This window comes from Chiloscyllium plagiosum, unplaced genomic scaffold, assembly GCF_037043375.1.
Source record: "Chiloscyllium plagiosum isolate Xiang-an unplaced genomic scaffold, Cpla_swu_hap1 HiC_scaffold_1, whole genome shotgun sequence".
Classification (NCBI taxonomy): Eukaryota; Metazoa; Chordata; class Chondrichthyes; order Orectolobiformes; family Hemiscylliidae; genus Chiloscyllium; species Chiloscyllium plagiosum.
In genome coordinates this window covers 37,558,967-37,582,267 of record NW_028270139.1, presented here as the reverse complement: position 1 = coordinate 37,582,267, position 23,301 = coordinate 37,558,967, and the positions used below count along the sequence as shown (strand labels likewise).

The following is a 23,301-nucleotide window of genomic DNA, read 5'->3' as shown; positions in this document are numbered from 1 at the left end:
AGCTTAGAAAAAAGGAAAGCTGAGCCCAAGTGCAGTAAACCCAGTTCCATCTGCCCCCATCCCACACAGGCATCACTGGCTGGGCCAAGATTTACAGCTCTTCCTAGTGGCCTTTGAGAAAGTGGGGTTCAGCTGCCTTCTTGAACCATTGCAGTCAGTCAATTTGCTGTCAGAAGACCCACAGGGGGGAAGACAATCCAGAAATTTGATCCAGAGACACTGTCGGAATAGTGATATATTTTCAACTCAAGATGGGTGAGTGGCTTTGGAAATGAACTTGCAGATGCTGGTGCTCCCATGTAGCTGTTGTCTTGTCCTTCTAGATGGTAGTGGCTGTGGATTTGGAAGGTGTTGCTGAAGGAGCTTTGGTGAATTGCTGTGGTGCTCCTTGTAGTTAGTACAAACCGCTGCTACCAAACATCAGTGGGGGAGGGACTGGATGCTCATGGTGCCAATCAAGCAAGCTGCTTTGTCCTTGGTGTCAGATTTTTGTAGTGCTGTTGGAGCTGCAGGAAGCCATCATCCAGGCAAGTGAAGAATATTTCATCATTATCCTGACTTGCACCTTGTAGTGGGTGGTCAGGCTTTGAGGAGTCAGGAGGCGAGTTACTCATTACAGTAATCCTTGTCTCTGGCCTACTCTTGCAGCTAATATATGTATATGTTCAGTTTCTGGTCAGTGGTAACTCCCAGCATGTTATTAGTGGGGCTTCAGTGATGGTAATGAAACTTAAAGGGTGTGAGTGCTACTTGCCACTTGTCAGCCAACTTACGAATATTGTTCTCGTCTTGCTTTATTTGGATGTGGACTGCATCAATATCTGAGGGGTTGCAAATGTGCTAAACATTGTACAATCACCCTTTTTGACCTTGTGATGGGGGCAAGGTCATTGATGAAGCAGCTGAAAATGGTTGGGCATTGGACACCATCCTTCAAGCAATTTCATGATGCTGAAAGTGACTGATCTTCAACAAATATAATCAATCATCTCCTTTTGTGCAAAGTATGACCTCATCCGAAGGAGAAATCTCCCCCCCTTTCCCATTGATTCCAGTTTTGCCAGAACTCCTTGATACCACACCCAGTCAAATGCAGCCTTGGTATCAACAGCAATCAGTCTCACTTCACCTCTGGAATCAACTCCTTTGCTCGAGTTTGAACTAAAGATGTAATGAGCACAGGACAGTGAAGTGTTTTAATACACTCAGAGTGCACAGTTAACCATTAGTAGCTGTGAACACATAATTATTTGACTGCATAATATACGCCCATGAAATGTGATGACTTGATTGGATATTAGAAGCATGTGTAAAAATTTGAATATGATCATATACTAATTTGGAATCTAAGGTAGAATGAACACAGTTGGATAGAGATAAGAGAGTGTATTAATGTTTAACCATTTTATTGTAAATCTGTTATCTGTATAAATAGTTTAAGACCATTGTTTGTAACAAGTTGGAGAGTTGTGCATCATCTTTGCTGGCTATACCTCCCATGTATGCAGGCATAAATGCTGAGACAAGAAACCGAAGTCTCATCTAGTCTTTAAGGGATCAAAGGGTTAAAAATGTTCACTAAGTCTCTAGATTACTAGTCCGATGACAATGCCACTATGTCATCGCCTCCCCCTTGATTCCACGTAATTATCCAGCGTTCCATAAGTGGTTGTCCAATTTCTAAAATGTTCTACTCTTATTCAGATGTTCACTTTAATTTATTAGCAATTCTTCAATTAGATTATGATTAGCAAAGATTCTGGAATGTACTTCTAAATAAGATATAGTATTCAATAAGATATGTTTGTAATTTAGTTTAAATGTTTCACTGAAAAAATAGCATGTGCTTAGTTTAAATCATTGCTTTTAGCATTTATAAGAACATATGATGTAGAAACAGCAATAGACCAAATGGCCCCCTGAGCCTTATCTGCTATTCAATACATCACTGAGTAAGAAAAAGACTTAAATATGAAATTGTGACAGTCAATGTCACCTCGCCTGAACTTCATGCTTGTAGCATTAATTCCCCTTAATGGCATTATGCAGTGAGACGTTACCACGATCTCTTAGTTTTAAGTTTTTATTGCTTCAGCCTCAGTGAATTCAATTCATGTGGATGAAATATTGCAACTCTCAACAATTACAATTACAGATTTAAAAGTTGTGGAGTGGGTAGAAATTGGCTCACATTGGGATGTTGATGAAAGCTGAATGTAGTGTATAACATCTGCAATAAAACATTGTAATGAACCGTCTCTCCTTTGTGCTCCATAGCATTACCATCGCTCAATTCCCCACTATCGATATCTTAGGGATTACAAAGATTAGTAATTGAACTAGACATGCCAGATAAAGATTGTGGCTATGGACCAGGTCAGAGGCTAGGAATACTGCAGTGAGAAACTCATCACTTGACTCCCCAAATCCTGAAAATTACAAAATACAAATCAGTAATGTGATAGGATAATCCCGACTTGCCTGGATGAATCTAACTCCAACAACACAGGAAAATGGATAAATTCCAGAACTAAGTAGACCAGTTGATCAACAACTTTAACTGCCATCACTGATGTACAACAGTTGCAAGATGTACCATTTGCAAGATCCATTGTAGCAACATGTCAAGGCTCCTTCCACAGTGCCTTGCAAATCCACACACTCTACAGCTTAGAAGCCAAACAGCAGCAAACACCTTCACCTGCAAACTTCCCTCAAGGCACACAACAGCCTAATTTGCAATCTGAATCACATTCCTTCATTGTTACGGCGTCAAAATTCTGGATCTTCCTTTCGAACAGCATTGAGTATAGGTACGGCAGACTGACTTCAGAAAAGCCATGCAACATCTTCTCAAAGCCCCTTTACTTTTCTGTGAGAAATCACATTTACAAAACCCATCACAAATGAAATCATCTCACTGCAATCTTTCTCCATGGTGATATAGCAACACTAGTATGTCTCAGATAGAGATTCGAGCTCATAAAAACTTTACCCACAAAACATTCCTTTGATTCTGGTCCCCACATGAATAATTCATATCTCTACTGGGGTCATAGAAAACTTGCCATGCTCAATGTTTCCTTAACCAAGCTGAGGGAGGGTGATCCTATACTTCTTATTTTAATTCCTGTAAGGTAATTTGGAACATCCTCTGAATTGCAATTATGTTGAAGGTGTTTACCAGGCTCAGAAACCCAGGGTTCTTTTTTTATTTATCCTGCTCTTAAAATTTCAGTTTCCAAAACTAAAAGTTATACTCCTCAGATATATGAATCATAAAATTAGATATTTGTAACTGCATAATCGTTAAAGCTCAATTCATTAGATCAACTAGCCATACATTGGGCAGATTGCCATCTCCAAAACACAACAGATAGTCACTCTTCTGTTGCACTGTTAACATTATAATTAATAGATTCTCGTCCCTCCCAATGAGGCATTCTGTTCTCACCTACTCAGACCATGTCACTTATTCTTGTCAATCTTGGTTCAGATTTATCATCAATGGCATGAATATTAAAATCATGAGCTATTCTCCTGAAAAAAAGTCTCTATATCTGCTATGTATTTTTTGAAGGATCCATTTTAACAGCAGTCAGGTTGACTCAAAGATGTCTATTTATACAACTTGAAAATATTTGTATGAAATGTGAAGCCTTACTTTACTTAGTTCATTGGGACATATCTTATTAGACAAGTAAAGCAATCAACAAATAAATATTACATAGTTAATCAGAACTTGAATTTGATAAGTGAAGTGATGTGTTGTTTAACTAAGTTTTTTTTGCTTTTATTCCTTTTTTAATTAATGTAAAGATTTATAACAAGGTCTAGTGCCCTCCCTTGTAATGAGATTGTCAACTTGTGAAAAAAAAGAGCAGTCTATCCTATCCCATCAGTGATGTTTTTGTTTTGCAAGTCAACTGATAGCTAAAAGAAAAATCAAGCAAGCTTCCCTTTCAGATGTGCCCATAACAAACTGTTGTAGCTAGATGGTGGGTGAGGTTCTCCAGGTTATCATGGTTTGAGATGGCATACCCCAAATTGTCAAGCACTGGGTGAAAAGTGGTGAACCAACTCCCCTTTCTTGATCACCACTACCTCGGTTGGTCGCAATAAGGTTTACTTACAAAGGAACTCCTCCTTTATGGATACCTTTCTCCCAGATCAAATGGATTTTGCTTTTAAAAGGAGCCAATTTAACTAGGTGTTCTTGAGATTGAACTTATTAATTACTAATTACTGGAAGAAGTAATAATGCAATACATGCGCCCAAGGATTAGAAATGACAAGTGGTTCCATTAAAAAAAAGTTCAAAGACGTACAGATATAGAGACTCTCTTTGGATCGTTTGTGAAGAGTAGATAGTGGAGTGCTAATAGTTGAACAATCAATTTCAGGCTCTTGGCCTTGCAGATTAATTGAGATGCTCTTCTGCGGTTTTTTTTTTTGACTGGCTTGCTGACTAGCTGGTTTCTCGCACTCAAAAGTAGGAAAGTCTTTTGCCTGCAGTGCAGAAGTGTTTTCTAGGTATTTCTCCTCAACTCTGAACTGAACCCAGGCTAGTACACAAAGTACTTCAGTTCATGAGCATAACTTCATCCATGAGCATGCACAGACCAGTGCTGAGCGAGCTTCTAACCCCAATCCTTGTGTATTCTTGGAAGGTTAAGTCATATGACATGCCTCTCGCCCAGATGTGCTTTCTTTTCTCACATCCTGTCTCAGGAGATTACTGTTCAGTTTATAGTGCATTTCTCCCTTTTGAGTTTTTTTTTACTTTCCTCAAAATCTCATCAGGTGTGACATTTCACAATTCTCCTCTCTCCAGATAGCCACTGGGATTACTTGCACGGTCATTTTGGCTGTATTTGTCTTCTTTTAAGTATCCAAATGTTGGACTTAAAGCTCAATATATTCATTGGTGACCTGTGACCATGACACAATACAATACAATACAATCAAAGAGTGGGTTTTAAGGCTGTCCCCTGAGGAAGTCTGGAGGTGAAGGGCATTAGTCAGTCTACATGTTGTGAGGTATGGACTCCACCTCCTTCCCACCTTTTGTTCTGATTAAGTGCTCAGTGGGAGGTCTTACAAATTGCCGCTCCAGCCCCAAACACTGGTTGAGGCTCTTTCACAGGCAGCTGTGGCCAGTTTGCTCAGTTAGCGAGGTGGGTTAGAATGTGATTCAGAATAAGGTTGAAGTGTGGCATCAATTCCCATTGCAGCAGAAGTAGACTTGGGCCCTGCCTCCTTGCTCTGATCCTGAGAGTAGAAGCTATTCCAAACAACGGCAGAGAGAAAAAAATAACTGGCTAAGCATCAGCCAACAGGAAATCTAGAACCCAGCTTCAGGTAGAGCTTTTGTGACATGAAGTGATATGTGGGGAGGTATTACGCAGTTAAGGGCCTCATCCTACCATCACTGATATTCAACCAGTGACAGGCAAGTGGGGCAGGCGGTGAGTGGGGGGGGGGGGGGGGTCGGATAGCGTAGGGCAGGCACTCATTCATTGGTCCTGACAGCCATCTCGTTGCCTTTTGTCCAACACTCCCATTTCCATTACACCTGGTATGACCAGTGACCCCTGCTCATAAATCTGGCCTCACTCAACTGTGTTCTGAGTCCCTCGCTTATTCTGAGCCTCTGGAACATGCACTGCTGGAAGCACACCTGGTGGGATTGCCTGCAATGGAGAGCTACTGACCTCTGACCGGCATTCACCTCACTTCCTGTCTGGAATCCTTGGTCCTGTCATAGGACAGCGACATTAATTGCCTCTCGGGCATTTAAATGGCCAAGAAGAAGCCTTCTTAAAAGAGGCAGCACTTACTGATTCTCCAGCCAGAGGGCATGATGTCATGGCCTGGCTTAACTTCTGCCCAAAGTGACATTCAAAACCTGGCGCTGTTTAAACAGCGAATGATTCAAGAGCTTCTCTCATTTGCATTTCACAAAGCTGAAAGAAGAAATTGTGACCATCTCTATAAACACATTTCTTAAGTTTAAAAGATCTGTAAACGTGCATCATTAATATGGTGTTTAAAATTCAGCCCCACATTTCATTGCACGGCAGCTGCACAAACAGTGAGAAAATCTGGCCAGAAAAATGCTTCCTGATGTTAGGGAACCACATGCGGGCAGAGCACATGTGCGCATATTTTAATGACTGTACAATTTTATTTTACAATTAATCTGGCTAAAATCTTTTTCTCATCTTTTAATGCAAATTATTCATATTGTGCAACGAGCAATCAATGCAGCAAAATGCTGAGAGGAATCTGTAACCACTGTTTCAGGTAAATGAGAAACAAAATGGCAATTCAAACTTTGCTGCATCATTTACCATTTCTCCCTGGTCTTAGCATTTTAAAGGCTAGTTTAAGTGCTGCAGTATGATACAAGCTGGGTAACATTTAAAATATGGCTCTATTTGCAGGGGTAGTGGGGATAGGTTAAATGCTGATATAAAACAGAGAAGTCCTTCAGCACGAGTGCATACAGAGGTAATAAAATATGGCCCAACATCTCTGACTTCTGACTGAAGCCTGCTGATTGCTCCTATTTTGATACCTGAATCTCCCCACATAGTCAGAAGTAGTTAAGCATTTGTTCCTACATCAAGATTTGTGTGGTGCTGGAAAACCACAGCAGGTCAGGAAGGGCATTCCTGATGAAGGGCTTACGCCCGAAATGTCGATTTTCCTGCTCCTCGGATGCTGCCTGACTTGCTGTGCTTTTCCAGCACCCCACTCTCGACTCTGATCTCCAGCATCTGCAGTCCTCACTTTTGCCTCAGCATTTCTTCCACTCAACTTTGTTCCATTCAATAAAGCTTTATCCAGCTGTAGCAATACTTTCACCATCCTTATACTCAATTCCTCTAGCAATCAATTCTGACATACCTCCTGATTTGCAGCACTGAACACATTAAAAAGATTCTAGAAAACCAGGGGAAGTCAGCACTCATGGAGACGAGAATAAATTTAGGTATTTTGTTACTTTTTCCACTTCTTGTGCTTCACAAGAGGAAAGGCAGTATTCCAGAGACCAGGAATTTCCCAATGTATGAATGTACAACTGGTTGTCACAAGCACTCCAGAGCTGTTAGGATTAATTCACCTTTAAATATTCCTCCTTTCCACTGAACGAGTAACTCACTTCCATCGTGCACAGCCAAAAGAAAAGTGCACCTGATAGCGCAATGTTGGGAAGTATGTGGTGATCCTAAATTCATCAACTCCTGGTGCAGTTCACAGCGACAACAATTCACTGTTTCATTGGCTGTACTCCTCTAAAAGGTATCCCACCGACAAGGCAGGGAGATTGAAAAGCTTCCCCAGAGGTTATTCTTGAAGAATTCTTCTAGGGCGGCACGGAGGCTCAGTGGTTAGCACTGCTGCCTCACAGCACCAGGGACCCAAGTTCAATTTCACCCTTGGGCTACTGTCTGTGTGGAGTTTGCATGTTCTCCCTGTGTCCGCATGGATTTCCCCTGGGTGCTCCGGTTTCCTCCCACAATCCAGAGATGTGCAAGTTAGGTGGTTTGACCATGCTAAATTACCCAAATTGTTCAGGCATATGGGGGTTAGGTGTGTTAGCCATGTTAAATGCAGAATTATAGGGATAGGAGAGGGGAACAAGTCTGGGTGGGATGCTCTGAGGTCGGTGTGCACTCATTGGGCCGAATAGCCTGTTTCCACATGATGGATTCTATGATTCTAGAAATCCCTGTGTGTCCAATGGTCATTCTTGACACGTAGTGTTCTCTTTGTAATATCAACTCTATATAAATCTGAAAATTAATCTGCACCAGTCAATGGGACTGAAATAATGAATTGTCCTCAAGGCTTTCAGCCATATCTCAAACCAACATCATGGATTGGGACATCATTACAATAGCAGTACATGGTGTTGCAAGTTTTCTGAGAAGAATGTATGACCAGGACTGCAGCTGATCCATCAGACTAACAGGTTAATTTACTTAGAAGCTAAAATCACAAGTGACTCTGCAATTCTCTGCTGCATATTTTAGCCTTAACCATCACATAAACATTTTCTCTACGATGAACTACACCAACCAGCTTTGGATTAATTATGGTTCACAAAAGGAAAAGAAAAATAATTGTAATAAATCAAAATTAACTTTTAAAGCAATAGACTGCAATATGTTCATTTGCACTTTTAAACAATTTTTAAAATGCATCAATTGATAGAAGCAATGGACACTTTGCTGAAAACTACCAAATAAACCACAATATCTACTAACTGCTTTTTAACAATAAATTCAGCACTGTTCCTTCAACCTCTTTAAAACTATCACCAGTTTGGAATGAATTACATTTTTAAAAAATGTGCTCAGGAATGATTTGCTCCAAAATAGTTCATAACTGACCTAGGGCCCTCACTATATCAAATACACTGCAGGCAGAGAGATCTGTGAAGCATAATTACAGATTCAATGTTTCCTGACATGAATTAAGTAATGCTGGATGCTGACATGTGTGCTTACTACTGGCAAACCGAGGACTAGTTGAAAGATTGAAGGTCAAGAACAAAGGTCAAGATCATTTTTATTATCACCCATCTCTTCGCCAGTTTAGTAATATCATACATATCAGGCAATTATTATAACCCAGTCAAACTGTCAGCGCTTTTTATAGTTTGTTCCTGTATTTTAAGCTTTTTCAATCAGATGTCAATTACATTGAGAACTGATTTAATTCTGTTCACTGCAAAAAACGTTGAGTAAAAATCAATATTGCAAAGTTAAAATCCGATTCGAGGTCAGATTGTTTCCATATTTACAAGGATTCCTACATTCTACAGGAAAATGACTTGGGTTTTAGACAAGTCAGACTAGGGAACCCTTTAAGTTTTTTTTTGGAGGGTAGCCCTGAATCCTAGACCTGATGCTCAGATTCCCAACCCCATTCCTAGGGTTTCCGATTTTCACCAGGATCTTCAAGGGTGTGGGTCAGTTCAGGTCACGAGCCTGGGGCAGCATGGTAGCTCAGTGGTTAGCACTGCTGCTTCACAGCGCCTGGGATCTGGGTTCAATTCCCACATCGGGCAACTGTCTGTGTGGAGTTTGCACATTCTCCCGCTGTCTGTCTGGGTTTTCTCCCACAATCCAAAGATGTGCAGGTTAGGTAAACTGGCTGTGCTAAATTGCCCATTAATCAGGGGTAAGTATCGGGAAAGGGTTACTCCTTGGAGGGTCAGTGTGGACTTGTTGGGCTGAAGGACCTACCTACATACTGTAGGGAATCTAATCTAATCTGATTTCTTCTCGGTGGAAGTGAGGTCTGGAGATCAGAGTCAAGAGTGTTGCTGGAGAAGCACAGCAAGTCAGGCAGCATCAGAGGAGCAGGAGAGCCAATGTTTTGGGCAGAAGTCCTCTGATTTGTTCTGTCAACTACACAAAGTTTATTTAGACAAGCTAGAAAAATTTAAATTGCTTGCAGTTTTTGCTTTTAATATTTAAAGGATTTGGATGATTAACCTGTTTACCAACCTGTAGCAAAAGGAAGTCATCATATAGGAAGTTGAACATTATCAACTAATCACTTTCTTTTACCACACATTTCATTACCAGCAGATAGAGTTCACTGCTTCGATAAAAGGGAAAGTCACAATACTCCCAGAGGACCACAGACTGCTCTCGACATTAGACAGATGACTGGTGGTGAGTTTAACCTGAAGGATATCATGCCTCAGGCAAGGGGTGATGTTGAGAAGTTGGCAAGCTAGTGACCTCAACTGGTGTGGGCATTGAACCCAAGCTGTTGGCATCACTCTGCATCACAAACCAACTGCCCAAAGTAACTGACTCCCTTAGTGGGTAAATAGTGGTGAAGCTGCATAATGGGGGTGGGAGAGTATCTGGGAGGGAGGGGATGTGAGGGGTGTGCCAGAAGGCCTTACTGGATCCATTATTACTGGGATAAAGCCCTATGTCACTGAGACAGGCCTTTTAAACAATTCCCTGTGGCTGCCTTTGGCCTGTTTCCCAGGTTAGCTGGACCAAGAGCAAGCCACTCCCTGCCTCAATTCCTGCAATGACAATGGATGCCTCAGACTGAGCCCCTCCTGAGGGATATGTCTGAGGTGGAGAATATACCTGACTCTCACTTCCTGCCTTGAGGATGGAAATCTGGACCAATGTGTTCAAATGAAACACATGGGAAATATCATTTAGTACAGATAGTACCATCTGGTAATAACGCATTGAAGATGTGGTCTAGGGAACTTAAAACATTTTCATTAGTTTCACACACATTTCACAATTATGTCACAGAGTGAGGGCTGGACTTTAGAGGGTGACATGTTTTCAATGATGCCAACGAGAGGTCCTGTGTGGAGAGGTCCTGCCCTCGATCTGAATGGCTGCCCTGTTACGGGTACGATGTTGGGGCCAACATTAATGGCATTATGGGAGCAGGTCTTAACTTATATCTGGAAGAAGTCTGCCCTGAGAACAACCACTGGCCAAGCAGATGGTTAATAACTCTGTAGGCCCAGCAGTGACAGAGGTGGGGGGTGTTATAGCTACTGCCGAGACAGCATATCAGGTCATCACACTGAAGTATGCCTGGGTTTGGGTGGTGGGGGTCAGTAGGATCTTGACAAGAGGGGTGAGGGGTCTGGGCTTAAGAGACTGGGGTTTTCAGGTGGAGATAATTACCTCCTGAAAGGCTTAGAGGTTAAATGGGCATCTCTCCAAAGCTGGTAAACTACTGGTGTTGGGGAAATGAAGTCTCAATACTCCAAGGACAGTCGTCTTTCTCTCTCTCTCTATCTCTCTCCCACTTCCAGTAACGTTTCAGACAGGTGAGGGGCAGGCAGATAGATGGCTGTGGAGGGGAGCAGACTACCTGCTGGATTTTATGAATTTCCCCCCCATACCTGCCAGCAGGGGAATGTAGCCCAGCCTTATTCTACTCACAGATAAGCCAGGTGGTTTGGCCAATCCAAAAACATTCCAGCCTGCTTTCGTTGCTACATCTAAATTTTTCTTCAATTACTTTGTGGGAATTGCATCCACCTTTCTTCAGGGAGTCCATTTCCAGGGTTTCTTCAGCTCTGGTTAAGAAAGAACCTGCAAATATCAGTCCAGAGCTCTTACCTGTGACCCTCTGTCCTGCAGCCAATGTTTAATTTAAAGTCATTGTCCGGAACAAACAGTCTCCCTACCTCTTTGGCTGACTGCTCCTGTTTCTTTTATTTCACATAAATATACAATATGTTTATTATACATATATGCCATATATAAATTATTTCACAATGGGGAGGGGATTGCCTCATGGTATTAACAATGGATTGCAAATCCAGAGACCCTGGTAATGTTCTGAGAACCCCGGTTCGAATCTCACTACGACTGGTGGTGGAATTTGAATCCAATAAAAATCTGGATTTAAGAGAGTCTAATGATGACCATGAATCAATTACCAGAAAAATCCATCTGATTCATTGATATTCTTTAGGGAAAGAAGCTGCCATCCTTATCTGGTCTGGCCGACATGTGACTCCAGACCCACCAAAGTGTGGTTGATTCTTAACTGCCCTCTGAGCATTAGGGACAGGCAATAAATGCTGGCCCAGCCAATGATGCCCGAATCCCATGAATGAATTAAAAAAAACCTTTTTCATGATGTGTGGGAAGCAGTGATTAACAAAGGCCAGTTCATCCATTTTTACTGCTGTCAATTGAAGGACAAAATATTGGCCAGGACTAATTCTCATGTTCATCCTTCAAAATAGTGACATGAGATTTCTTCCTATCCACGTGAAAGGGCAGAGCATAGGTTTAACCTCTCATTGAAAAGTCAACATCTCCAACAGTGGAGCCCGCTGAGTCAGTACTGCACTTCAGTGTGACCTCAAACTGTTGTACTCAAGTCTCTAGGGCTTGAATCCATAACCTTCAGACCCAGAGTCAAGATTCAGACATGATATAGGAAAGATATTATTAAGGTGCTATGGGGAAGATTCAGAAAACATTACCTGAATGTTGCAGAGACTGGAGGGTTGAAGATCGAAGGATAGGCTGGGAATTTTTTCACTGGGGTGTAGAAAGATGAGAGATGACCTTACAGAGCTTTACAAAATCATGAGAGACAGAGATAAGGTGAATAGATAAAGTCTTTTTCCTAGGGTGTGCTAGACCAAAACTAGGGGGCTTTTTTTTTTAAGGCGAGAGGAGAAAGATTTAAAAGCGACTTGAGGGATAGATGTTTTACACGGAGGATGGTTTGTATGTGGAATGAACTGCCAGAGGAAGCGGTAGATGTAGATACAGTTACAACATTTAGAAGACATTTGTATAGGGACATGAATAGGAAAGATTTAGAGGGATATGGGCCAAATTCAGACAAGTGGGACTAGTTTAGTTTGCGAAACTTGATTGCCATGGACAAAGGGTCTGTTTCCATGCTGTATGATTCTGACTCTGTGGCTACCATTGTTGTATTGTGTCTCGGTCTTAGTGCAATATACCTTTAAGAGCCATGCTCACAATATCATCGCATATCGCTTTAAGGTATAATTGTCTCAGATTCCACCCTTACTGGGCCCAGTTGAACCCTCAGTAATATGTTGTTCACATCTTGTTTGCGTGTTACATGAGCTAACATAAGTATTGTCTAAACAGGTAAAATACACATGTCGTGACGGAAGATCAACCATTCTTCTTCTCATGTGCAATTTCTACCTGTCTTACATATCTTGTTTAATTCCTGTAGCTTCTGATATGTGTTAACAGGCCTTTTACTGGTTTTTAAACCTGTCCTTGGGTGATCCCACATTCATCCCAATGTACACCTGCCCCTTTTTACTGGCTGGATTTGTAGAAGTTATTTTTGCCCTTTATTTCACTTGAACTTTGAAGGAATCACTTGAAGGCCAGCATTCAGAAATGCCCTTGAGAAGAAGGCAGAGAGCTGTTTTGTTGCTGTCTGAATGGTGCAGGTTCCACCCAGAATGCTGCTGAGAAGGAGTTCCAGGATTTTGCCTCAGTGATAAAGGAGGAATATTTCTAAATCTGGATGGTGTGTGACTTGGTACCTGCAGAGTTCCCTTGCACTTACTGCCCTTACCCTTTCAGCTGGTAGTCACTAGGCTTTAGGAGGTACAAAGGAAAAAGCCTTGTTTAGTTCCTTGCAGGTGGCCACTTTACAACATTGATGGGGGGATGAGGATTTAAATTGATGAATGGTGTGCTTTCACCTGGATGCTGTCAAACTTTGGGCATTGTTGGAGCTTCACTCATTCAGGCAAGTGAGGAATACTCCATCCCAACACCACCCACTCATCCCAAAGGAAAAGGCTGGACATTTCAATTCTCTCTTATTTGGAGAGTACAGAGCAACTTTCAAAACGTTAGGATCTGGTGCAACACAAAACCATGGAACTCATTATTGACTTTTGGCAGGATGTTACTCATGCCCTCCCTACACATTAACAGCACAGAGGTGGAATGAGTGGAGAATGTCAAGCTCCTGGGAGTGGTCATCCACAAGTTTTCTTGGACTCTTCATGTGGATGCACTGGTTACAAAAGGCCCAACAATGTCTCTTTTTCCTCAGGCAGCTGAGGAACTTTGGCATGATGGCGAATACCCTTGCCAACGTTTATAAGTGCGCCATCGAAAGCACCCTGTTTGGATGTATCACTACCTGGTATGGCAACTGTACCATTCAAGATCGGAGACGGTTACAGAGAGTGGTGAACTCGGCCCGGACAATTACAAAGGCCAACCTCCCATCTATAGAATCCATCTCCCAGGCCCACTGTCAAGGAAAGGCCGCCAGCATTCTCAAAGATCCATCCCACCCTGGCAATGCTTTTCTACAACCTCTACCTTTGGGGAGAAGGTACAGAAGCCTGAACACACGCACCAGCCAGTTTCAAAACAATTTCTACCCTACTGTTGTTAGAATACTGAATGGACTCACAAACTCTTAACATTCACCTGTACCTGTGTTTTTGTTTTTGCTGCTGTTTGCCTATTATTTACTTACCTATGCTACTTAACTCTATGATCTGTCTGTATTGCTTGCAAGACAAAGCATTTCACTGTGCCTCGGTACACGTGACAATAAATTCAATTCAATTCAAAGAAAAACAAGTCCAAAACAATAAATTAATGATTCAAAATTATGCTAATTATGAAATTGGCCAAAACGTTCCAAACAGCAGAGATAAAGCAGAGTTAGAGAGAGGCAGACTACACCCAGGTCCTGACCACCAGGGAAGGGGATGGGGACCAGGGCTTAGCTAGGGAGTTGGATTTAACTCACCCTGACTATACATTCACCTCTGGCGGTACACATCCAAACTGGCCTCAATGGAATTTCGAGGAAAGTGGAGTCAGAACAAGTAGTGGTTGAGCTTGAGTTTCCTCCTCTCTTTGCGGATTGATTTTAGCGAGTAGGGAAGTTGTAGTATGGGTGTTAGTTTAGCTCACTCAGTTTTAGGCACACACACATACACATACACATACACACACACACTCCCTCGCTCTCCAGGGAAAAACTGGGGGAGGTTAGGAGGGTGGGTTTTTGTGATACAATGGCAGTGTTCCTCCCTCTCAGCCAAAAGGCCCAGGTTCGAGTCCTACCTGCTCCAGCGGTGTGTCATCACGTCTAAACAGGTTGATTAAAAATATGCAGTAATGTCCTGGGGCTGAAATGACTGGCCCCTGGCATCCAAAAACATCTTCCTTTGTGCTAGCCAATGGACAATTTGCCCTGATTCCCATTTTCCTCAATTTTCAGAGAGTGTTTCTTCACGTCAAACTCTCTGAAATGGTGACATGCTGCAACAGTTAGTCTTTTTCATCGCCCCTCTGGAAATCAGCTCTTTTGCCCATGCGTGGACTATGGTAGTAATGGGTGTATTGGTCGTATGTGCATCTTAAAGCACCACACTCAACTTCTTGCAACACTTTGCTAACACTTGGGAGTGGACTGAGAGCAGTAAGTGACTGGATGAGATGAGTCCTGGGAAATCCGGTTAATATTTGTTGGGCAAATGCCAGTTTAGTCTGGTCCTGCTGATTTTGGTATATGTTTTCTTTTCCCTAGTATCCATTGTTATCACTTGTAGTTGCATAAAATAAACATAATCAAGGACATTCAGAAAAATAACAAAGATCTTTGCTTTTTGCAGGCTTTCTTATACACAGGTCAGCTGCCACTAAAGAGAACTTAACAACAATAAATCTCGCAGTTTGATGAATGTATTATCTGCCAAGTCCTTCAGTTATCATTGAGAAAAGTAAGACACTATTATTTCAGTCTTTTATGTCACATGGAAATTTAAGTGATCATTTTAAAATCAAACTCCCTGCACTATTTTTATATAATTGCTGTGCGACCTAAGTTTCCTTGTATGCTGATTTCATACTTTAAATCAAGTGCTCACAACAACAATGTTAGCAAGTGTTTCACAATTGCTTTGGGCGCGTTTGAGGCGGTGGGGGGGGAATGTGGGAGAAGGCGGTCAGAGATTCAAAGGGGATCATTTTCAAATTTGTGTCTAAATAAAATTTATTCAGTCACAGATGGTGCTCATGTTCCTATTTCTGTGCCAAAATGTTTAGCTGCTATTTTTGGCCATTTAGACATTTAGTAGAAATTTAAAAGCCTCAAAATCAAAATGTGATACTCATTCTTTTACCAAAATGGATCATAATCATTAATTTCAGTGTCACTATGCAGCCATTGTTGTTTGAGGCCTTTTGAAGGTAGAAAGACAGACATCATGAAAGACTATGGATGTGACTGTTGTGTACACCTGAAAGGAACCCAATGACAAACCAATTTAGTAAGGCTGAGGCCTAGCTTTCTGCATAGAAAGCCACTGCTTAAGAGTTCCAGACCTTTCTTTATTAGGCTGTGTCCTGGTGTGAGTTAAGTCTTCATTTCAGTACTGAAAAAAGATTCTGACACCCATTTCAGATGAGGATCACTAAATTTGGAGTTTGTACAAGGTCAATCCAATGACTATTTGCAGATTGAGAGTATCTTAACCAGTGAACAACTAGATGCCCACACAACAAAAGGCCCTAAAACTTTGAAATTGCTACTTTTATTGTGCAGACGTAAATATCAGGGGACTTCCTCTTGGACCCACAACAATGGGTGATTGCAAGAATGCCACCTTGACTTTCCTGATTATTTCTGTCACCCCAAACCTAATCTCACATACCACAAATTTGCCAGTGGCCTCAAAGAGGGGCAAAATCGATAAGAGCCCAACAGCTGAGATATGGCCCATTTTATCATCAGGAAGCTAGAGGACAAATTTAAAATTCTCACCAGACTTGAGGCATTAATGAAATTTGTAGTCTGGATGCCTTCCAACGACAAAAGGCAAGGAAGGAGCTGAATAACAGCTGTAAAAAACAGAGCAACTCAGACTGAATTAAAAACAGGCCTCCATGCAGACATATGCATATTTTGGTGAGAGATCCACAATCAGCAGAGCAAATCCATCATAGAGATGGAGATCTGTGCAGTCACAGGCAACCGATTGGGTAGAAATAACATGAGAGACCCATGCTGAGAATATAGCCCAGATTTACACAGAGCCAGGGTATATTCAAAAACAACTGAAAATGGCGGCCAGCGCCCAGATGCAGAAGTCCCACCCCTATTCCAACAGATATGAGCAGAGTGAATCATAGGAAGGAAACCCAAATTCATCAAAACCATTTCAATAGTGTGCTGAGTTTAAACAGATTCTATTTTAGATGTTCTAAACACTCCAGCATATAAGTCACAAATTTACAGAGGAAATGTAAACATGCTTGGAGATGGATAAGTCTGTTTAAGTCCAAAACAGAAACCCTGCAGCTGTCAGAGTTAAAGGGAAAGGACTGCACTGCTTTGATTGACAGGGCACTTTGTGTATCTCAGTAAACAAACACTACCATCTGTTCTGCCAATTCAAAGGATTTCTTTCCTGACATTTCACAAGGACTGTTATTATAGCTGAACCAATTATAAATACTTGCTGGATGTTCAAAAAGTCAAAACACACTGATCTCAGCGAGGATCCTGAGTTCATATTTTGATTGGCAGTTTTGTGCAGATACTTAAGAATAAATTGTCTTTAACATAGCTGTCAAACACACGTTTATGTGCTTCTACAACAGATTAATGACTTGAGGGGATTTAAGAAGAAAGTCACACATAACAGGTTTTCTTTTATGTTTTGAATGTATGAGTGAGAATTTTTTTAGATTGTTAGAATGTTTTTTCCATCTCCATATATTGCCTGAAGACTGCCCATGAAGATATGAAGGTGGCATGGGGAGGTATCAGATGACATGAAGGGAAGTTGGGAGAATGAAGTGACGAGGAGGTGGCATGGACGTATGAAGTGAAGTGGCATGGTAGTGTGAGGCGGCATGGAAACGGCACAGAGGCATGGGAGTGCATGAGAGGATGTGAGGGGTGAGGGCTAAAGGCCTAACACATGTTAAAACCAGGTCAGAGTTACAGACAACCATTAAAGAGGTTCTGGGTAATCTGCCTCAGCACTGACCTACATCTTTCAGAGCCTCAAATCTGCTTCCAATGTCAGCTTGCTCCTGCCCTGCCTTTCCAGAATATAAATTGCATGTGGTCATGCCTTTTGAATCCAGGTACGTCTGCAAACTGAGGAAATTCCCTTACTTTTAACGGCCTACCTGTGTTATGATGTCAATGAAAAGTAGCAACAAGGGCTGTGCACTCACGGGCTCGCACAGATAAATGCAAACCAGAGATTATCTATTAATGATGATTAACCATAAGCTGTTCACTGTTTCCTTACACAAGAAGACTTCTTCTAAGGGGATCATAACCTATCTGGTTGCTACCTTAATCACATCTTGATCACTTGTAATGTTGTGCGAGTGTTTCCAAAGCAGGGTTTTAATTTCACAATGTGCATTGGCTGTCTGCGTATACTGATTTTAAAATTGAAATTATGTTTAAATAAATACTTTCTTATCAGCCAAAAAAGCAGAAGGGAAGAAGATTAATGAAGAACAACAGATATGGGACAAGAGTGGTAGGTTTAGATTATTTATTGTCATCTTATCTTACTCGCCATTACACAAGGATGTCACAAAACACTAATAGGTTGAGCCATGAGAAAGAGAAAAGTATATTTCCAGCTAAACATGTAAAATCTGTGACTTACAGAATGTGTATGAAGCAAGATGGACCTCAGCTGTCTCTTTCAGGAGCTGATAACATGAAACTACCAAACAGTTGTACCCTGCTGAAGAGCTTACCGAACTGTTTATCGGCCAGGCATTATACTAGTCACTCATCAACAACACAGCAAGTTTAAGCAAATGATCCTTAACTGAAAGCTGAAGAGATATTTCAGCCAGACTGATTACGGCATTCCAGTAAGGCAACATTAGCCTTAAGAGTGTGGTAATTTTCAGCGTTAAAAATGTACATTTCTTATCTTCCATCAACCTACAAACCTGATCTTCTAGAATTTTCTGAAGCTGCTTCTTATGTCAAAACCAAAGAATGTCACATAAGTTTCAATTGTAAATATGTATAAGTTATACCATTAATTGTATCTCTGATAAATAGACTTAGCTGACATTTCAGTAGCCTTTCAGGAACTATTAAGCCTTTATATAAGGCACAAGGACATACTTTCGAGTCAAAAGTGATAGATGAAAATCTTTCCATTTATCAACAAAAAACTGAGAACTAAGTGTGACTGAAATTTAATGGTGCATTTTTAAAATTTGGAATCAATCTCAAAAGCCCAAAAATTCAAAGACCATTGGGTTCATGAGGCTGTGAACTTCTGTTTTAGAATCAAAAACAAAATCAAAACTCAATTTAATCATCAGATTTAATCCAAAATCAGACTTCCAAGTTTCATTGCTAAGGATAATCGGTGCAAATTATAGTAGTCCATTTTCAAGTGAATCATTATATAGTGCACAAGTTGCTCTCACTATGAATTAACAGATAAGTATTGGTGTGATCTGCAATGCACACCTATCAGACATAGAACTATGCTACCTATGCTCCTTCTGGCAGTTCAAAGACATCTTGTAATTTTATCTTGCTAGGCAATTATTTGCAAAGCAAGCCAGAATTCCAAAGATTTCTATCTTTGAATTGCGTGGAGCAAGCAACATTCTTGATGTAAATTCACCGTTAAAAAATCAGCAATCAATAACACTGCAGAATCTACCATACAATCTCCACTATACCCTTCAACTTCCCTTTTATCTATTGCAGCAGGCAAGGAGTTCATCTGATATAACATCACTTAACAAGCAAGCAACAGCTGCACCGACACAGCACACATCTTACCTTGTCTGGTGATCCTCAACCGTGGACTTAACAGCATCTTTGTTTCTCAAACACTAATGCTCAATGCTTGCTCTAACATTCTAAGCAAGGAACCAAAGAGCATTATAAAAGGTATACTGTCAGCCTTCTCTACTGGACTGATGAATAAAAGATCAGGCATTCTACTGAAAAAAAACCATATGTATTATTTATAATATTCGGACATGTCCGTAGTCGAGCTTTAGGGTAAATTGAGTAGAAAAAGACACTGTCGTCTCAGGGTAGTGTTTTAATTCGATTCTAGTGTCTTTGAATTCTACAGGCAGGTGGAACATTCAGAAGGCACTATGAACAACGTTTAGATTTTAACTCTCTCATGCCCACTGGCTTCCCAAGATTGGAACTCTGGATTCTTGATTATAAAAGCAAAACAGCTGAATTGCTCCCCCACTTTTACAAAGTAAAACAAATTACAATATGCTAGACTCAAATATTAAATCATGCCAACAAAGGCAGAGACATCTACACAGTTAGTTAAAAGCACAAGAGTTTTAAATTGCATTTTAAAAGTATTTCCTATCCCACTGCAATTCTGCTGAAGCGGAATCAATGTGGCAGTGGGAAGACAATTAGGGCCGACTGGGGACAGGGGTTTACGGTGCTTTTGAGATCTTCCCAAATGTGGACAAGCCTACCACGTTTCATACCTTCCCCAGCTGACCATGTGGTTGGAGCCCAGCAGCTAAATGGAGGTGACTCCCAGGGTCAGGCCAAGTCCAGCCATTGATGTCTCTTCTACATCAGTCCAGTCCACTCTGTTGTGGAGGGTGGGCTCTTGTGGCACAGTGGCAATGTTCACACCTCTGGGCTAGGAGGCCCAGGATCAAGTCCCAACTGCTCCAGCGGTTATAAAATTTCCAAACAGGTTGATTATGAAACTATCTAAAGCTAAAAATGAGTAATGGAAAGTGGAGCAGTGCTCCCTTTGGTCTGGCATTCACAGACAACGTTGGCTGCAAGCATGAGCAGAAATCCATCCTGTGGACGGAGGCCCCTCAATGTTCACAATCTGCATACAGCATCTCCACTTTGAGGTGCCCTCACAAACTTCTAAACAGCATCTCTAACATCCACCTACACGAGAATTAGAATCTTGGATCATCCGACTGAAGTTCCGCCTTTAGAAAATCACTTCCTGTCCAAATAGGTTGAAGAAGTTGTCGGTAGCCTATTAATTAACCACTTAAGATGCACTTAAGATGCAATTAATTAACCACTTAACCACAGTGCAGAAGGTACTGGGGTTCGGACCTATATTGGTTCCTGACTTACTATTGTTCCAATCTTACAGTGATCTATTTTAACCTTTTGATAACGCAGAACTTGAGTACTACTGATTAAACACATATTTTGTCAAAGCTTTTCATCTTGCACTCCTCAGGACATCTCACAAGAATACTAGTTCAATTAGTATTCTTACATAATGCCCTCATGAGTACAAGATGAAAAATATTGACATGAGCAATGATTTAGCCTCATTGTAACTGCGTATTCAAATGTTTACATTTTAAGAAATAGTTCTTTAATGGTTTATACCTTACTATGGTTTTCTCTCTTAAAACACATTTCTAAAGGATAATTCCTCAGTAAATTTTGTAATCCTATAAATAACAGATTAGAATCGACAGGTTGGATATAGTAACCGGCCTCACTGAAATGGAATTGTATTCCTGTATGTGTGTCTTTGAAAACAAACACGAGGGAATCTAAGGAATCTGCTTGTCTCCACACATTTATGAATGATTTGGCAGATTTCATCCAAAACTGATTTGTTGTTGTTGTTGTTGTTCTCTATGACATCACAGGATAACTGTGTTCCAGAATACAGAGGGTATTAAGTCACTGAATGTGAACCATAGGGATCTCCCTGCAGACCACATTGGATTAGGTTAGACGCTGGTCTTTGGCAAGGCACTGATGGCGATGTTCGAGAGGTTCCTGTAGATATGAAGGAGCACGGAGCATTTCCTTCCGAATATTTGAGAAAGTCTTGCGTAGTGCCCTTGTGTGTCTCCTGTTGTGGTTCAGAAGTCTTTCTCAAACATCCAGCAGCAATTGAACAGTAAAAGGTGATAGACTTTTAAGTAGCACTCAAAATCCCGAGCAATATCTTACTCCCAATCAATCAGTCACTGCTAGAAGATGGCATTAGTTCAAGTGATAGTCACTGCAATGTCTTCAGCCTCAGATTGGTAATAGGCAACTTAAGTGGCAATTAGCCCTTTACAATCCCCCAAACAGCTGTTCCATTACTAAGCAGGAGATCTGCATTAATCTTAGGTTAAACCAGTGTTTCAGCTTAAAACTCCACCTTGGCAACTTCATAGACATTTTAGTACCTATTGTATCTGAGGAAATAAAAAAAATCACTCCCCGTAGTCTGTCCAGTAATTGAACAAGATAGATCTTATTGACAGGCTACACTTCAAAACTAGACAGATCAGCAACTTGGATGAGAATGACCAACTGTGTTATCAGGTATTGTACTGTGTTTTAATAAGCTCAAATAATCCTCTGTTGAAAAACTGAAGGTAAATAGATGGACTAAACAAACAGGCTCACTTCCTTTCTACAAACAATGAAAAGCATCACATTCCAGAATAGAGTTTAATTTTCTATCCTAACCTAAATGTTAATTTGCAGAGGCTGTTCTTGCTATTGGTCTTGATACATGGAACACACTACTTTGACAACTGATGTAAACATACATCTTAATAAATAACAACAACATATATTGATATCCAAGAAGCATTTAAATTGTTTCTAGCACTGACTATGAAACAACAGGGTAAATTGTTCTTTTTGTTCTAACAGTAATAAAAGTGCATTTTCTCACCCAAGCTGAAAAGTGAAATACAATTCACTCTGACTTAATTAATATAATTAGAAGATTGACAGCAACTTGCATTTCTATGGCACCTTGAAAGCAGGAAAGTGTCCCAAGGTGCTTCACCGAGATGTAACAAGACAACGATGGATCTCTAAACCCAGAAACTAGATTGCACTGGAGACAGGCGAACACTGCTTCAAAAGACAGCTAAAATACTTCCTCATTGTACCTGCAGCACTCACAGACTCATTAATTATGACATTCACAATAACACTCTCAACATTGCCCTCCCCCATTAAGCAGGTATTTTCTGCAATCACGGCAACACATTTTGTGAAATATCCTTCTAAAGCAGTTAGCATCAACGCAGGGTGCATGCAAATTCAGTGGCACCTGCTTGTTATAATAATATATGAAAACAGACAGTCTTACCCACACTTTACATTGCCTGCACGCCTATCAGAGGCAGGAACAGTATCAGGAGTCCAAGGATGCTACTGAAAAGTAGCAGGCAATTCTCAAAGGGGAATTGCATTCCAGCTGCACAACCTGTGCTCAATGTTCAGGAGGAAGTGGCTAAAGAAGTGACGGGGAGATACCAAGGTTTTGTGATTCTCTACTGGAAGCTACGATGCTGGCAGCATAGAGCAGGGATTCACTTCCTTAGGTGGCTGGAAGCTTTCTAAAATAAGGCAGTGGCAGGAGATGCAGAGGATGTCAGTAGCTAGAGTAATGGCAGGAGTACATGGTTATCAATGCTCAGAGAAATCCATTGCTACAGCTAGAACTGTGAAGGTAAACTGCCTGATATAATACTTCCTCAATACAGCTTTATTAACGACAGCATTCACTGGTCTTCTCCACTACCCTCCTGTAATCATGACAACGCACCAGTAAATATCCAGTAAGTCTCATCATTCCAGGAAACTGTTCTCCAGCAGATTCCTTACATTACCACAATATTACCCTAGGAAAGTGGGTCCTGGCTCCAGGGGAAAACACTTGCTGACCTCTCTCAGAATGAGTGAACATTTCCTGCTGCTCTGTCAGCCTCGGCCATTGCTGGTGCCACTCAGACA

The 23,301-nt window shown here is 41.1% G+C and overlaps 1 protein-coding gene across 2 annotated transcripts in view; it reads right to left on the bottom strand.

Annotated features, from left to right (window-relative positions):
* arhgap24 (Rho GTPase activating protein 24) overlaps window positions 1-23,301 on the bottom strand; it is a 453,346-nt gene that overhangs the window by 385,759 nt on the left and 44,286 nt on the right. Inside the window, exon 1 of one of the 2 annotated variants that reach the window (XM_087985819.1) lies at window positions 19,354-19,372. The exons of the other annotated variant lie outside the window; for it this stretch is intronic. The gene's annotated coding sequence lies outside the window, so the exon portion shown is untranslated. Of the gene's footprint in view, window positions 1-19,353; window positions 19,373-23,301 lie in introns of those variants that run through there. 2 annotated transcript variants of the gene reach the window in all.